This window comes from Rhodnius prolixus, unplaced genomic scaffold (genome assembly GCF_049639745.1).
Source record: "Rhodnius prolixus isolate KJV_2025 unplaced genomic scaffold, Rpr scaffold_3, whole genome shotgun sequence".
NCBI classification, from domain to species: domain Eukaryota; kingdom Metazoa; phylum Arthropoda; class Insecta; order Hemiptera; family Reduviidae; genus Rhodnius; species Rhodnius prolixus.
This window is the reverse complement of record NW_027411603.1, coordinates 6,648,484-6,667,431: the sequence shown is the minus strand read 5'-3', so window position 1 is coordinate 6,667,431 and position 18,948 is coordinate 6,648,484. Positions and strand designations below refer to the sequence as shown.

The 18,948-nt window shown below is 34.9% G+C and overlaps 2 long non-coding RNA genes across 4 annotated transcripts in view; one reads left to right on the top strand and one right to left on the bottom strand.

Annotated features, from left to right (window-relative positions):
- LOC141453032 (uncharacterized) overlaps window positions 1-18,948 on the bottom strand; it is a 71,981-nt gene that overhangs the window by 27,928 nt on the left and 25,105 nt on the right. Inside the window, exon 1 of one of the 3 annotated variants that reach the window (XR_012457750.1) lies at window positions 12,179-12,390. The exons of the other annotated variants lie outside the window; for them this stretch is intronic. This is a non-coding gene — a long non-coding RNA (uncharacterized lncRNA). Of the gene's footprint in view, window positions 1-12,178; window positions 12,391-18,948 lie in introns of those variants that run through there. 3 annotated transcript variants of the gene reach the window in all.
- The window catches only part of LOC141453033 (uncharacterized), a 31,866-nt gene that overhangs the window by 2,484 nt on the left and 10,434 nt on the right, over window positions 1-18,948 (top strand). The window lies entirely within an intron of this gene.

Sequence of the window (18,948 nt, the reverse complement as noted above, 5' to 3'; positions counted from 1 at the left end):
ACATTCTTTTACAGCTGCAGGTTTTTTCCATTTATTTTCCCTGTCCATTCCTTGTCCGATTCTAAACGTTCCCTGTCTATTTAATGAAGACATTGGTATTTCAATATTTTTTGTAAGTAGTATCTACGAGGTATGGCTATTAAATTACGAGACTATTGCTGTAAAACATATAATTTTAAATTTATACATATTTAGTTATTATCACCTTCAATATACACCCCTCCCCTATCCCTACAACGCTCCATGCGAATTTACCATTGTTCGAAACAGTGCTGGAAGTCTTTTTCTGTGAGTTTCTGCATGACGTGTGCCGCTTTTCGTTTCACAGCTTCAACGGACTGAAATCCTATTCCTTTTAATGCAGATTTTACTTTGGATAACAGATAAAAGTCACATGGGGACAGGTCAGGCAAATAAGGCGGATGGCCTAAAACTGGGATGTTGTACTTGGCTAATAACGTCTTGACAGACAATGCAGTGTGAAGCCGGCGCGTAGTCTTGGCGGAGAACCCCATGACTAGTTCTTCCACAAATTGGGTCGTGTTTTCCTTACTCTTTCACGGAGTTGAGCAAGCACTTCATGGTAGTAATGTTGATTAATTATAATCGATATTTTCATCCGTTTTGGACGGGGAAGGGCGACCCGGGCGGTCATCATCTCCGACGTCTTCTCGGCCATCTTGGAAACGCTTGAACCACTCCAAAACTTGATAAACATTCATCGCCATAAACTTCTTTTAATAAAAGATAAGTTTCAGTAGCGGTTTTATCAAGTTTTGATGTGAAATTTCACGACAATTCGTTGCTCTACTACACACGTGTAGTATCATATTTTCGGCAAAACGAAACTAACACCTCTTACACGAACACGTCAGGTTCCGGCAGACAGATTTCTCTACCAAACACGTGAGACGCTGCAATCGAAAGAGAAGGCTTTACGCTGCACAACTGTCGGTTGTTAGGATTTGGCGCTTGCATAGTTATTCTGTAGCAGCATCAGTCTCATTATTTAATAGCCACACCTCGTACTTTGTGATAAAGTTTAGATCTGATCTATCTATTTATCAAGTAAGGTTAGATACTCTGATCTTAAGAAAATAAGTAGTGAGACTTAACTTTTGTTTTTTTTAGTAATTAAATTACTTTACGAGTACTTTAGTTATTCTTGATTGTTTAGTCACTAAAAAATTCATTTTATGGCATGCCTGGGGATTGGATAAGAGTTTGCTTTCCTCTAAAGTGTTATTTCAGTATAATGTACAGTCTTACAAACTGTTTTATGCTGGTAAGAAGTCAATATGTTTAAATCTTTTTAAACGTAGATTTTCTGGGAAGGTAGAGGAAATTTTAATACAGTTTCTGGTTATCCAAGAAAGAAAGATTCAGGCACCTGGGAAATCTACCAGTGATTGGAAGGGAACTCTCTCTGAAACCCTCTCGAATTCTGGAATTTCTTTCTCGGGGCTGGATACAATGTAGAGGCCAGTTTGGGAATAGCAAGGGAGCCACAATAAATCTTTTAAAGGTTACAGTGTACTGTTATAGCCCGCTAAAAAAATAAAATCAAATGAGGTTTTTTAAAAACTTTAAAGTTATAAATTTTCTGTTCCCTGTCAAGTGATTTGCGATAGTTACTCCATGATATCGTTCTATACAAAACGGAAATACATGTACGTCTGTCTGTGTTTGCTTTATTGAATAGACAAAATTCCTCTCTCTCTCACTCACTCTGCTGACGTGTTAACACACGATACAAATAATAGCGCCTAATAGTTGCTATGACGATGATAGGGACAAAGCCTATGAGTAGGAGAACCAGAAGAAACTAGGAGTACGAGATCTCTTGTTCTGTTTACACAATGGACCAGATGACACCAGTTAGAAATTTGTCAATAACTTGGTCGGTACATTGGAAGGGAGAGGTTTTGTTATTGTTATATTGGTTAAGCATTTTGAATAGTTAGAGTCGTGTGGCCAATTCGTAAACACGTACACACACATAAACACTTAAATATATATAAAGTCAAGTTTCCGTTCTAATGCCGGAACTTTTAGTAAGTAAATAGCCACTTCTGGAGCTTCAACATCCGCTAGTGCTCTTCATAAATTTCTTATCCAAAGCGGGACAGACTATCCCTATATAAGTAGGGGTTATCTTTTCACATAAACCTTTCACAAGGTTAATCCCATACATCATTCTGTCCTTAGAATGCATTTCGTTTGTTGATTCGGCTTTTATCGATTTTCTATGTATATCCTATCCGGGGAACTAGATTTCAATAATGCAGAAAGTAAATCTGAAAATTAGGCCTCCAAACTCTTAAGACTTTCTCTTACTCCAGTAATAGTAAAAGCATATTCTTTTTTTAGGCCGGGCTTTACGTCCGATTAGGTACATCGTGGACGGAGGCGACTAGCAAACATACTTAATATAAATTCTTCATATTAACACATTAAATAAAATCCAAGGCCCTAGACTAGTACCGCAATAAATCTTAGCTTTGCGGGTATAGCCTATAACCGCCTAACATACTTTACTATAAATTCCTCATATTAACACATTAAATAAAATCCAAGACCTAGACTAGTACCGCAATACATCTTAGCTTTGCGGATCTAGCCTATAACCGCCTAACATACTTTACTATAAATTCCTCATATTAACCATTAAATAAAATGCAAGGCCTAGACTAGTACCGCAATACATCTTAGCTTTGCGGATCTAGCCTATAACCGCCTAACATACTTTACTACAAAACTCCTCATATTAACCATTAAATAAAATGCAAGGCCTAGACTAGTACCGCAATACATCTTAGCTTTGCGGATCTAGCCTATAACCGCCTAACATACTTTACTATAAATTCCTCATATTAAGCATTAAATAGAATTCAAGGCTTAGACTAATACCGCAAAACACCTTAGCTTGCGGGGTATAACCTATAACCGCTCGGGTTGACCTTTGCGCGTCAATAATTGTAACTTTCAATGACTTATCTTGCATTTGGAGTAAAGGCATGCAGTAAATACTTGGAAATTTTGCTTGAAGAAGTGAACTAATTCTTTAAATATACAGGGTGTTCAGCATAAGACTACCGTTACTTCGGGAGGCGATTCTGGGCATCATTTGCAACAAAAAATTCTATATAACATAAACTATGGTTCCATTCGGCTCCGTTTTATAGATATTTTTAATTTTATGTTTTTTTAAAGGTATTACTACTTTTTAGCAAACATTTGCCTATATTTCTCAAACTATTGAAGCTACAGCAATTTTAATAAGCTCATTAGAAAGAAGGTTAAATTTCCTTTTAAATAAGCTTTTAATATTTAAAAATTGATACAGAAATCTCTGATTAATTGCAAAAAAATAGGCCTCAAAACAGCGTTGGCATTATGAAAGGTATTCACCTACCACATAATTGATGAGATAGGTACATCAAATCTTGTACCATTTTTTGCAGACATCTAATTTAATAATTAATTTATTTAAGAACCATATTCAAAAATATAAAATTTACATTATAAATAATAAAATAAAGTAAAAAGAAGAAAATGGTATATGAGTTTAAATGAGTGTTAGGTACCAATTTCGAAAGAAAGGATTTTCATTTAACGACTTTAGAACTATGTGTTATTCTTTAGTTACTTTAAAAAATGTGTTAAATAACGTGAATAAAACACAGATTTTCTTGAACTACACAATAAACCCACGACAGAAGGGCGCTCAGAAATTGATTGAAGGGTCCAAAACTCCTGGAGTGCTTTGTGAAGGATCAGCAGGATTAGATGATATTCCTGGGATATAACCCTTTCTTTCTTTCTTTTTAGTAATTTCCATTATAAGTCCCTAACCACAGCACCAGCTTCACATCACCCATGGGTCCAACAAAATGTGTTACACATAGAGAATCCACCCCCCCCATATAGAACCCCGGCTCTGTCTGCAAATCAATTATAATGGCTATAAATGAATTAGTTTTGGGGGTTACCCCCCGTGGTTATTGTTGACATTAGCTGCAAGGTTGGGCGTCTATATGCCTGCGGTGCACTCTCCTACAAGAGCGTACACGTGACCAAGAATTAGCCACACACACTTTGCACTCTACTAGCAGCGGTACGTCTGCTGGATAGACATCCAGAGACATAATTCTGGGGGTTGAAATAAATCTCTAAATGTGGCCGGGTGAATACAATGCAACATTTTATTTCAAAAACTGTTTCAGTAAAATTTGTGAACTCATGTTATCATCGAATTATACTGCATTTTTTTCTCAAATCTGGCGGCAACACTGTAGACGACTTCCTTGAGGCTTAATCATTTTTTTAAAATCCTGAATTCGGAAGAATATTTAATTATTGCTAACTTCATCAAGTCTTTGAAACCGTATCGGTATTACAAGACAGTATGGCTGAATCATCAACTTAGGAGAATAGAACTGGTGCTACTTATAAAAGAATTCATTCAAACTATCGATTTTAGCAACAGATTGAGCCTTCAATTATAATTTTAAGACTCAAAACCGTATAATTCACTAAAATGGCACTTTTAAAGAAGACAATACAAACCTCCCTGGAATTGCCCTAGAAAAGTGTTTCAAATTTAGATTTAGACAAAAAAAAATCATTTTAAAGTGTCAGTACAGTAGCCACGATTAAATTCAATAAAGAGACCTAGAATATGGAATCGATTTCTATCGATGCTGAAAAAAAAGAAGAAGAAAATAATTGCAGTATGAGCTCAACATTTATTTTAACACTTGTAACCAGTGGTTCCTGATCGGATTATAAGAAATAAGTGCACGTGAAATAGCTTAGGATTCCGGATTGGAATAATCCTTGGGACGGACGCCCTTCAAGAAGCTACGCCTTAAGAGCTGGATCATATTGTTTGAAGTTTGAGGCTATCCTGATGGAGTATCGTGGTCGGTAAAATCGAATGTATTATTGTTACGACTCCATACTTTGAAGTTGTCAGTATCCTGTGGATTCTAGAGGACTTTCACTGCTTTTTTCTTCATCAGGTTATCTAACCTGAGGATGGGGATAAAGAATAAACTCTGCTTGTTGTAAGAGGCAACTAAAAGAGTAGCCCTGGGTGTTGCTGACCGCGCGCTCAGGGTTTCCCTAACCCCTACTCCTCTCCTTGCTCCCTTCTCCTTTCCCGCTTCCTTTTTCCTACAGTTCTTTCCTTGCGGGGTAGGTAGACAGGACTCCAAAAGCCGTAGAGAAGGCAGTCTGTCTAGGGGAGGTTACCCTGAATCTAAACCGGGTCCACCTGGATGGACCAGCGCCCCCGTATATTTAACCAAGAATCTGTGGAATAAACAGCATCTAATGCGTTTCAGTTTCTTGCTGTAGCACTTAAAGAATAGAATACCCAAAACATCCAAAGAAGACCCTAAGATATGGTAATAATGAGCTTGTTTATTGTTGTGATAGTTCACCAATGCAGACTGTGGATTCGGACCGGATATGGATATTTGCCGGTGCTTTCATATCGAGTTGCTTCCCCTTTTCTTTCCTTTATTCCAGATTCTCCGCTCACAACAAGGGAAACTTGATACTTCCAGCAGTGGTAAAGGAATATTTTCTCCGCCGAGCCCCAAACTTATGATAGAAGGTTCTTTGTGTGTTACTTTGGTTATAAATATTTATAACTTGCACACAGTGCGGGAGAGGTAGCAGGACATTTCCTTTCTTTCCCAGGTGTTCACCACCGCCTTTACAATCTGCTACGCGCATAATTCTACTTCTGCATTTATTTTCTCTAAATAAAAGAGGAAGGTTTGTCATCGCGTTAAATTATCGATATTGAATTTTAGACCGGAAAAAACATGTCTAGTTAAATTTTTGAAGTTTTTGTTTTTTAAATAAAATCTTTTTCAAGTTTTCGGAATAGAAATATTTTATTAGAACACATTGTACAAAGTAAAAATGTACGATAATAATTGTAAAATAAAATAAACTAGGTTGGCAACAGTGTGAATTGTTAAAACATCATCCCCATCACACAGATAACCTATAATTCAACAACAAATGTGAGACTGTGGTCAGCGAGTGTGTGTTTTTTTAAAGTTCTTTGTGGCTTTCTTTACAAAACCACATTTTTTTTATTCAAACAGTATTCCATTACACTATAATAAAGATATTTTTAATTATAACAGTAAACGTCTTGATCTTCTCAGAGATGGTCAAAACTGTAAAGGGAAATTAGGTATTAGGTATTTTTTTTTCTACTCGGTTGGCAATGCTACCCGGCAAATAAGCCATAAAGAGGAAACGTGAAGTGGCGACAGAAAGAATTTCTCGCGCCTACAACTTCATTAATATTGATAGCGATGATAACAGTGTTAGAATCTGTAGAAGTCTGGGTAAGGTTACGGAGGTGCTTGTAAAAGGAGTAAACCAGAAGTAAGTAAAGTAACGCCTATTTTTTTCAGGCGAGGTTTTACTTCCAACTACCTAATTAGGTGTCGTGGAGGAGGCGACTAGCAAATATACTTTACTATAAATTCCTCATATTAACCATTAAATAAAATGCAAGGCCTAGACTAGTACCGCAATACATCTTAGCTTTGCGGGTCTAGCCTATAACCGCTCGTAATTACAGTACCAGAAAGAAGTGTGCGTTTTTCATTCAGCAGCATTTAGTCGATTGATACAAGAGAATTTTGTAAACATTGTTTCCGTTTTGGTGGTAGCTATACTAAGTTGGTCCCCATTGTAAATACGAGTACTTGTTATAACAGTAACCCTTTTGTTGTTAGACAATGTAACAGCACATCTGTCTGTTAACCTAAAAGGCCTGTCATTGTGTCTAAATAACCGCGAAATATTTAAAATGTTCTGTGAAATGCTATGTATATTTATTGTAAACGATTTCTCGGATTACAAAACCAGTATGTGTGTCAGTTCTGTTGTCATAAACTTGTTATTGTAGTTTTTAAAAAATCTGGTGTAATGATTCACATGATTCCCACTTAGAATTCTCAGCGTTTTAACTTGTACCCTTTTTTTTAAAAAAATATTGAATCCGTAGTAAAAAGTTAGGATTTTTTGTTTAAATAAAAAACCTGTACATAATACCGAAACAGGAATTCCTTTTCAATCCCACCCTGAGAAATGTCCTAAAACATTTTTTAAAGAAAATATTGAATTAAAATGAATGATAGTTTTGGTTTTCGACTGTTGTTAATTGATGATTTTTTGGGAAATATTGAGGTGTGTTCAATAAATTCAAAAAGAAATATTTTTTCATATCAACGTTTCGGTAAATATATTACCTTCTTCAGGGTCTGTACAAAACGGATATTACTCTAATATACGAGGGTCGTTTGAAAAGTCCGTGCAAAAATAAAAACTACTTAATTTTTTGGGGTAAACCTTTTTTATTTTTCAACATAGTCTCCTTTCAGGCTTGTACACTTCGTCCAACGCTGTTCTAGTTTGTTGATCCCTTCCGAATAATAGGATTTGTCCAAGTCTGAAAAATAGCCATTCGTTTCTGCAATCACCTCCTCGTTTGAATAAAATCTTTTTCCCGCCAGCCATTTCTTCATATTGGGGAACAAATAGTAGTCCGAGGGAGCCAAATCTGGAGAATAGGGGGGATGTGAAACGAGTTGGAACCCTATTTCCATTAATTTTGCGACCACAACTGCTGAGGTGTGAGCTGGTGCGTTGTCGTGATGGAAAAGGACTTTTTTGTGGGCAAATCGTGGGCGTTTTTCTTGCAGCTCGGTTTTCAAACGGTCCAATAACGATAATAATATGCACCTGTAATAGTTTTGCCCTTTTCCAGATAGTCGATGAGGATTATTCCTTGCGAATCCCAAAAGACTGTCGCCATAATCTTTCCGGCCGAAGGAACGGTCTACGTGAGCAATCGCTGCACCCATCTTGCGGATAGCTTTGTCATGTCCAAAAGTTGATGCAAAATGTTATGTACCAGTTCATTCGAGATGCCCACAGCACTAGCAATCTCACGCACCTTCACTCTTCTGTCATCCATCACCATATCATGGATTTTATCAATGATTTTTGGAGTAGTAACCTCAACAGGGCGACCAGAACGTTCAGCGTCACTTGTGCCCATATGGCCACTCCGAAAATTTTGAAACCACTTATAAACTGTTCTAATCGAAGGTGCAGAGTCACCATAATGTTTATCATGCTTCTCTTTAGTCTCCTGAGGCGTTTTGCCTTTCATAAAGTAGTGTTTAATCAACACACGAAATTCTTTTTCGTCTATTTTTTGAAAATCACTCGACTTCCTCGATTCAAACGAATGCCAAACACAAAGAAATAGACCGATCTGGCTGAAACTTGGTGTGTGTTCTTCCAAGAGATGCTACTAACTAAACATAACCTCTCTGACTTTGCACAGACTTTTCAAACGACCCTCGTATTATAGATACAAATTTAAAATTGTTAAATATTTTTTATTTTACTCAATTTGTATCTTATATTAGTGAAACATTTCCTTTTTGTACAGACCCTGAAGAAGGTTGCCTGAAACGTTGGTATTAAGAAAGAAATTTGCTTGTGAAGTTATCGACCGCACCTCAGTATTCCCCAATAATCATTGAAGTAAAAGATGTACATCATATATTTATTGTATAAAGTTTAAACAAAATCCTAGGATTAAAAAAAAAACAAAAAGCTTTAACTCAACTACGTAATGTTGTAGGATTTTAAGCGTACCGAATGTGTAAAACGAAATCCCGAGCGGCAAGAATGCGTTAGATTACCAGAAGCGTGGGCGTGCAGCACTTTTGATCGAGACTGCTGTAATGAGGTTCAGATAGTCCACCAGATGATTTCATTTGAACTTTTGAAAATAATTCTATGTCCAGGGATTCCTTTGGCTTGAAAGTTGTGCTCAGAAAACGCGGATTACTGATTGTTTTTCTTAAATTTACGAATCAATTTGAGTGTTTGGCCGTCCATAATAGTTAGCTTAGGCAAAGAAGTACATTTTTCTTAAAGCGTGTTTATTTTATTTAATTTTTTTAATTAACATCTAAGATTATTGGCGCCTGGAGCTTTTTTTCAGTGCACTGCCAGCCTCCGGACAATGTTCTCTTGTTACTGCCAACACTGCAACACAGACAGTGAACTGTAAGAAGCTCCTAGGAAGAGAAAAGCTAAGGTACCGGCAGCTGGATTCGAACCCGGGACCTCCTCGTGAGAATCTGATTGATGAAGTGATTGATGTAAGAAACTCCTAGGAAGAGAAAATAGAGGAACCCATAAAGACCTCCTGAGATGTAATTATTGCAAGCGAAAAATTAAACATTCTTTCCAATAAAAGACGTACGGTTTTAATTGTAAGCTCAGAACACTGGCTTAGAACTGTAAAATGGTTTAATGTATTTTAAAAACCAGATAAATATATTATTATATTTATAAAATAAGTAAAAAGTAAAGTAATTTTTTCAGGCAGGCTTTACGTCCAGCTACCAAATTAGGTGTCGTGGACGGAGCCGACTAGCAAACATACTTTACTGTAAATTCCTCATATTAACCATTAAATAAAATGCAAGGCCTAGACTAGTACCGCAATACCACTTAGCTTTGCGGGTCTAGCCTATAACCGCCTAAATACTTTACTATAAATTCCTCATATTAACTATTAAATAAAATGCAAGAAATAGACTAGTACCGCAATACAGTTTAGTCTAGCCTATAACCGCTAGATGATTCGAAGTTTTGAAAAACTTCTAAGTTAAAATATCGATAGAAGTTATAAGTGAAAGACTGTTTAGGCTATTTTTTTTTTTTTTTAATTAACTGAGTAGAGGTTTTTTTTTTTTTAAGAGTGTGCACGTCAAATCCTGCTAAAAAGAAAATGGCGCACCCTGCCATGAAGTAATATAAATGTTATTACAGTATTTTCTTTCATCCTTTTGTTGAAGAACAGTAGTGGGGAGGACAAAAAAAAGGGTTACTTTGTAACGTTTTGATAATGGAGAAAAATCTAAGGGCTTAGAAAGAAAATATAGGTACTGTACTATAGTATAGAATATTGTACTATTATAGAATAAGGGCTAACAGCGGTCTATATGGGTGTATTAGGTAGTTATTGTTCTATAGGATTACAGCGTCGGCACCAGAGTTGGCCACCTGTAACTACCCGACATTGGACCAGATGTCGCTCTATATAGGAACTTCTGTGGTCTGTGTCTAACCCATTATTTATACCCACAGACACTCAATACCGTACTTCATCCCCACCACTCAAACTTCATGGCTTTCTCCTAATATCAAAACGCAAGAGAAACTTCGTATTACGCTGGTGCTAACATTTTCAAAAAGCGTTTTTCACAGGAAATAGAATTTTGAGCAGAAAATCTGGAATTAAAATAAAAATCTGGCATTTATGGCATTGATATTTTTCTGATACCGCTAGAAAACTTTGTTGACCTATGTTATTTTTAAAAAACGCGGTTAAAAAAAAAAATCTATTTAGTAAATAATACGTTAAGTAAATACAATAGATAGATCTCTTTTATTATATATTTATTATTTTCCCTCTATTAGTGGCCATATTTATATACTTTTATTGCATTAAATAGTAATTTGCTTATATAAACATAATATAATGGAGAAAAATTAGTTGCGCTCTGATAATAACAGTCATGGTCGCTGGTTCTTAAATAAAAAATAAATATATATACGAATATAATAGTGGATAATATATAATTACTTGATAAACCGCCATTTTGTGGATAGTATTTATTCCCTGGGTTCTAGAAAATATTGATTAAAAAAAAACTTAATGAACTATAAAAACAAAAAAATTTGGGGTGAATATAAATATTTGGTGCCACGATAGCCAAGCGGTTATAGGCTAGACCCGCAAAGCTAAGATGCATTGCGGTACTAGTCTAGGCCTTGCATTTTATTTAATGGTTAAATATTAGAGAATTTATAGTAAAGTATGTTAGGCGGTTATAGGCTAAACCCGCAAAGCTAAGATGTATTGCGGTACTAGTCTAGGCCTTGCACTTTATTTAATGTGTTAATATGAGGAATTTATAGTAAAGTATGTTAGACGGTTATAGGCTAAACCCGCAAAGCTAAGATGTATTGCGGTACTAGTCTAGGCCTTGCATTTTATTTAATGGTTAATATGAGGAATTTATAGTAAAGTATGTTAGGCGGTTATAGGCTAGACCCGCAAAGCTAAGATGCATTGCGGTACTAGTCTAGGCCTTGCATTTTATTTAATGGTTAAATATTAGAGAATTTATAGTAAAGTATGTTAGGCGGTTATAGGCTAGACCCGCAAAGCTAAGATGTATTGCGGTACTAGTCTAGTATTTTATTTGATGTGTTAGTATGAGGAATTTATAGCAAAGTATGTTTGCTAATCGCTTCCGTCCACGACACCTAATTTGGTAGTTGGAAGTAAAGCCTGCCTTATAAAAAAGGCATTACTTTAGTTTCAAATTTGATTTGTAGTTTAGGTACAAACCGAGGATGCCAAAAAAAGGTTTGATCTAAACTGAAAAGTATCAACTTTCAGTTTTTCAGAGTTTTCTCAAAAACAGAATTTGAACTAAGTTGTAATCTATAACTATTATTTGAAAATTTTCCAAGACAATTTGATTTGGGGGAGGTTAGGCTTCTCTCTAATGTGGCATTACCGTTTAATGTACTTCATTACCATCTGTATAATATTAATAAGCATCAAATGAGGGACTAAATTTCTAAATTTGTAGAAGACTGGCTGGCCGGAAGTGACTTTACTTGAACAGATTTTTACCCCAAATAGCTTTAAACGATTTTATTTCAACTTTTTATTGTATAATGATAAGAACGATAGAAATGTATAACTTTTTACTGGATACAAAAAGGATAGATTTCTTATAAGGTAAGTGAAGTTAATAGATTAGTGTAATGAACGGCTCAAATATAACGAACGACTCAATTTATTCGGAGCTAGAAGGTAAATTGGTTGGTTCGAACTTGGAGAGGATGTCGTGTGAGTGATGTCAGCAGAGCTAATTATCAGGCAGTCCACAGTCAACAAAGATACCAAAAAAAAAAAAAGGCAATTTATTCGTGTTTGGGGGGGGGGCCACAAATTTTTTTTGAGTTTTCAGAAAATCTAAAATCTGAGAAGAGAATTTTAAAGACGCAAATTCACCACTAATTAAAAATAAAATACCTTCTTAGGTTTTTTCACAGCATGGAGAAATGAATTGAACCTGGTCTTTGATGTTGGTTGTTGATACTGCAATTAGATGCACTATAAAGATGTAGTCTGATGATGGATATTCTTGAAATTTTTTGGGTGTTTTTGTATTGATATTATATAAGTTGTTTGAGTCACGTCCAAAAGTTGACTGACTAACTTACTGACAGACAATCGAAAGGGACACAACTGTCTGACTTCCTCTCTCTCTCTCTCTTCATCCGAGAGTTATCATCACTAACAATCTTCATACTATCTTTTATTCATTCCATCCTACTAGAGCTCCTTGTCTAGTTATCATGCTTACCTTGTCTAAATGTATATATATATCATTGTCACGTATTATGGAGATTATATGGTCCGAAATAACATATAACCACCAATCCACCTTCCCTCTCACATAACCTGTACATATCTCCTTTTTTGTTTTTTGTTTTTTTAATATTTCCACCCTCCTGCCTGTCTAGAAGCGCGCACCCGGAGTGCCAATTATTCGGGGATGGATTCACTTGTAATAATGGACATAATTAGGCCTACTGTCCCCTTCTGACTTCAACTGCTATCCATTTCTAGTCTACGATATATTCCATTTTTTTTTTAAACCATTATTCTCAGCAGTTTTCTATTTTCATTAACAATAATAAACAGTTTTGAAACTTTATCGAACCTTAGAATAAGTTCAAATTATGTCGCTCACTTGTCCACGTTTTCATTTTTCTTTGCTTACTTTTTCTATGCACTATTAAGCAAGGAAAGTATTATAATCATGCTAATTTTTGATTTTTAATTTCTGGAATCGATTTGGTCTTATCAGGTGATTTTTTTTGTACATTTTTTGTTTTTAGATTGCCTCGAAAATGGCACCAACAATTTTTTTCAATACTTTGTATGCATAAGCATGGCTTCTTTTGTCAGTCTGTGACTTTCTTTACTTTTTGTAAAGAAAACTTTTTGTTTATTCCACGTATTGGTATTGAACTGTGAGGTTCAAGGAAACGGTCCAATCTTCAAGGAATTCATTCCTCTTCAGTCAAAAATTTTCCGCATTATCCTTAATGGTTCCACGGTTTTAAATCTAACCAACAACATACACGTTTTTTGCTAGTCCTGGAGGCTCGAACTCGCTGTAAAAACTTTCATCAGCACTTACAGGTCCCATCCCAATCCTCTGATCCGCCATTTATCATCTCGTCACCTTCTAGATCATCCAAAAAGTAAAATAATTGCCTATTTTTTTCTGGCGGGCTTTACCTTCAAATTAGGCGTCGTGGACGGAGGCGATTAACAAACATACTTTACTATAAATTCTGTCATATTAAACATTAACCCCTTAACGTGCACGAGTTAACTCGAGCGCACTAAACTGGCCAAACTGTTCACACTCGAGATAATTCGAGCGGCGTTTCACTTTATGCTACTATAATTTTCCACTCTCGAATATAATCGAGAATTGAAAATAATGTGAAAGCAAAGAAAAGCAATCGTTTTATAGATATTTATCATTTACATGGGATTGTAAGCTATAACACTTACTTATTCAAATATAAAATATAGCGGTTTTTTCAAAAAAAACTGTGCATTAAGGGGTTAAATAAAATGCAAGGCCTAGTCTAATACCGCAATACATCTGAGCTTTGCGGGTCTAGCCTATAACCGCCTAACATACTTTACTATAAATTTCTCATATCAACACATTAAATAAAATGCAAGGTCTAGACTAGTACCTACAATACATCTTAGCTTTGCGGGTTTAGCCTATAACCGTCTAACATACTTTACTATAAATTCCTCATATTAACACATTAAATAAAGTGCAAGGCCTAGACTAGTACCGCAATACATCTTAGCTTTGCGGGTCTAGCCTATAACCGCCTAACATACTTTACTATAAATTTCTCATATCAACACATTAAATAAAATGCAAGGTCTAGACTAGTACCTACAATACATCTTAGCTTTGCGGGTTTAGCCTATAACCCCCTAACATACTATACTATAAATTCCTCATATTAACACATTAAATAAAGTGCAAGGCCTAGACTAGTACCGCAATACATCTTAGCTTTGCGGGTCTAGCCTCTAACCGCCTAACATACTTTACTATAAATTCCTCATATTAACACATTAAATAAAGTGCAAGGCCTAGACTAGTACCGCAATACATCTTAGCTTTGCGGGTTTAGCCTATAACCGTCTAACATACTTTACTATAAATTCCTCATATTAACACATTAAATAAAGTGCAAGGCCTAGACTAGTACCGCAATACATCTTAGCTTTGCGGGTTTAGCCTATAACCGTCTAACATACTTTACTATAAATTCCTCATATTAACACATTAAATAAAGTGCAAGGCCTAGACTAGTACCGCAATACATCTTAGCTTTGCGGGTTTAGCCTATAACCGTCTAACATACTTTACTATAAATTCCTCATATTAACACATTAAATAAAGTGCAAGGCCTAGACTAGTACCGCAATACATCTTAGCTTTGCGGGTCTAGCCTATAACCGCCTAACATACTTTACTATAAATTCCTCATATTAACACATTAAATAAAGTGCAAGGCCTAGACTAGTACCGCAATACATCTTAGCTTTGCGGGTCTAGCCTATAACCGTCTAACATACTTTACTATAAATTCCTCATATTAACACATTAAATAAAGTGCAAGGCCTAGACTAGTACCGCAATACATCTTAGCTTTGCGGGTCTAGCCTATAACCGTCTAACATACTTTACTATAAATTCCTCATATTAACACATTAAATAAAGTGCAAGGCCTAGACTAGTACCGCAATACATCTTAGCTTTGCGGGTCTAGCCTATAACCGCTCGGTGAACGTGGTGTCTAGATCGCAAGATTATCGTAGTATATCAATGCAACTTTCTCTGCATAAATAACGTTTTTTTTTTGTGAGACATAATGCAGCGACATTTCATTCTAAAATCGTTTTCAGGCTCATAGCCAGTAGCTTGCTTCTAAGTACAAGTATATAAGACTACTATGGACTGTCATTGTCAGATTGGATGCAAGCAATATAATCCATTTTATCGTAAGAAATTTCTGATTTTGCTATTGATGTGGTTTTTCTTTTTTTTTGTTGGAAGGAGGGGGCTTCCAAATTTTTTTAGCTACACTGAGAGCACAACGGGGATTTTTTTTTCCTCCCTCCTTTCGAAAGTTTTACATTAAATATAACTCATTCTAATAGACCGACACATACACAGGTTGTGCAACATAGTCCCATGTACGAGTATTTACCCCTGAACTAGGCTAGACTTCATTTTATTTTATTTTTATACCCTAAAGACATTATTTATTTTGCGGTTTTTATGTACATAGTAGCTGCTTTCAGAAGTCAGTTATATTTGCAGCTAGTTTTTCCCCTCCGTGATGCCTGGTTGTTGAAAGAGACCATAGCCATTATTCTCGTATTACATAATAGCCGTAAGAAATGTCTGACAATGGAAAGAACACACGTTACAATGGTATTTATTGGTTTACACGCTATTACTACCTACTTACAATGAAATACCCCAGAAGACGATATATCAATATTTGACTTCATTCTTTGGCCAACATCTCTTCTCTATTTCTTTTCCTCTCCTCATAGAACTTAAAAGGAAGAAGATACCTCTATGTTAGTCATGCAGGGTGTGATACTCTTTGTTCTGCGATATTTGGTTGTAATAAAATTCCAACAAAGGAAATCGTCTTTTCCTTTCTCCTGCTTTCTCTTGTTCGACTTAAAATCCTTCTCCACCGTCAAACTTTTGTCGTTCTACAATTCATTATCTATTTAAACATTTATGGATGAATTGTCACCGAATTTGGTAGCTTGGTAGATCACCTTTTTGAACGCCATAATAATATTGGATTCAAATATAATGGATATCCATTGAAATTACACAAAGTTATTGGCAAATACTCTGTAAATGTAATTCTACATTCTCTTCCAGATAAAATCAAGTATTAAGCTCATGTCAATTATCAATAACAATAACAGTCTGGGTCCTCTGAGTGAGGAAAAGAGTTTATTTTATTATATATTATTATAATTATAATAATAATAATAATTATTTTTTAATTTTAAGATCAACATCTAAGATAATTTGCGCTCGGAGCTTTTTCCGGTGTGCACTACCGGCTTTCGGACAGTATTCTCTCGTTACATTCTCCCATCAGCACCGAACAGTGAGCTTAAGAAGCTCCTAGGTAAGAGCCAGCTGCAGCAGCTCCGCGTTAGAATCCAGTATGCGCTAACCACTGAACTAATCCCGTCCCTTATTTTATTTTTAATTAGTCTGTGCTTATTTATGTCAGTCTGTCTCAGAAGTTTTTTTTTGTCTGCTTAAATTAACAAAACAAAACAAAACAGTATACTGTTATAGTATTTGTCAAATAACTTTCGAATTCGTAACCTAAAAATTTATCTCTTTACTTGTAACTTTTTAGGAAAATATTGTTTTGGACGGTTGAGAGGGATGTTACGTAGGTCGAACAAGAGAAAGCAGGAGAAAGGAAAAGACGATTTCCTTTGTTGGGATTTCATTACAATCAAATATCGTAGAACAAAGAGTATCACATCCCGCATGACTAACCTAGAGGTATCTTCTTCCTTTTACGTTCTGTAGGAAGAGAAAAGAAGTAGAGAGGAGATGTTGGCCAAAGAATGAAGTCAAACGGACTTCTAAAAGTTTCCGTTTAGAATTATCTTCAGCTTTAACAATTATGGAATATTTAAAGGAATAAAAATCATTACTAAAATTCCAGTAAATTGGTTAAGTGCGATTTTGCAGGATAGAATTCACAAAAATCCGTGCAGCAATTTGAACTTGATGAACTTTAAATTCTTGATAAAGTTAGAAGTTCGCTTCCTATTTGCCAATAGAAAATTCAAATTTTGAAAGTCACATTTTTGTAAATTTAAATTTTATTACAAGAAATTTGTTGATTTGCTCATACAGGAATTTTTTGTGTGTCTCCCACCAAAAATAAGACGTATATTTATAGATAAATTCTTCGAAATTTAGGCGCCACGGTAGCCGAGCGGTTATAGGCTAGACCCGCAAAGCTAAGATGTATTGCGGTACTAGTCTAGGCCTTGCATTTTATTAAAACTGTCCGGTAGGACAGTTGTATAAGGGTTGACCATCAAAAACTGCACGAAAAAGCGTAACGTTGAAAAACACCCAACTTTGACAATTTTTTTCTATTTTTCTATAAAAGATAAAATTCCCAAATTTTCTTTAAATCTTACTCCAAACCCTCCTTCATAACTGTAATTTTTTTGCAACCACCCAGATCTAATAGGTTTCGAGAAAAAAGTTGCCGAAAATGAGCAAAAACCGCTTTTTCAAAAAATGTTCTTGTTCTTCTTCTTCTTGTTCTTGTTGTTACCTTTTTTGTAAACAACGTAGCGCCTAAACGCGTGAACCGATTTTCATGAATGAGGTGTCATTCGATTCGGAATTTTATGTAGATGTGCCTTTTGGGGGTCTCGACCCTGTACATCGTATGGGAGAGGAGTTAGCCCCCTTTATGTAAGGCCCCCTCCAAAATTATTATTACTAATTATTAAATAGTTAATATGAGGAATTTTGACACCTAATTTGGTAGTTGGACGTAAAGCCCGGCTAGAAAAATAGGAAATTACTTTACTTACTTCTTCTAAATTTATTATTTCCTAGTTTTAGCGATACAATGACGACCATAGTTCTTAAATTTTATCTATACTCCTTAACAAAAACTTACAGTTTTAAAAGTTAAGTATAAGGGTTGATTAAACGCCAAAAGGTACACAAATCAGCAGTTCCCAACATTTCATTAATACTTCATTGATATAATTTAAGTAATTTTACTGCATTAACTTTTCCTTCACATTTTTTAGAATTTATTAGATGTCACAGACCCTTATGCTGGCCATTTTCGTCTACAAAATATTTACTCAAGTAGCACACCATTTAACTTAGATTGACTGTAATATCTATTTATCTATAATAATCAAACTATTAATCACAGGTGAAAAAGAAAACGTTATAAAAAATATAAAAAAAATAAGAGGCTAAAAAATTCATAAACTTTTTTTACATCAATGATTTTATGCATTTATTTTTATTTTTAAATAAAAATCATTGGTTTAAGTTCATTCTTCGATTAAAGTAATTGTTATTTTATGTTGTAGTCAAACTTTGTAATAATAAGTAATAAATAATCTGGCTTTATCGCAAATAATATAGTTTTCTTCAATTACATTCTCAATCTAGGTGTTCTTCCCACAATGTTATATATATGTAATATAAAATAAAGAAAATAAAGATATGCATATTTTTAGGACAGCTAATTATTCCAGTATTTTACCATAAGTAAAATTAGGGGGACTAAATTAAATTACAATTGAGAAATGAGTAAATATTGTTGAATAATCTACTTGTTATTAAATGTATGTTATTTGTGCTCACGAATATTTCGGTAAGACGAATTTAAGACTGAAATATTGTTTTGAATCCTCCGTGATTGAAATTTAAAAAGTGGCCGACTCTAACTTTGTTTTTTTCTACTTTAACATGCATGTATATGTGACTACTCAGAATAATTCATCACTCATTTTATCATAATTATAATAAAAAAATATTATGAATGAACTGGCCAGCATAAGGGTCTGTGACATCTAATAAATTCTAAAAAATGTGAAGGAAAAGTTAATGCAGTAAAATTACTTAAATTATATCAATGAAG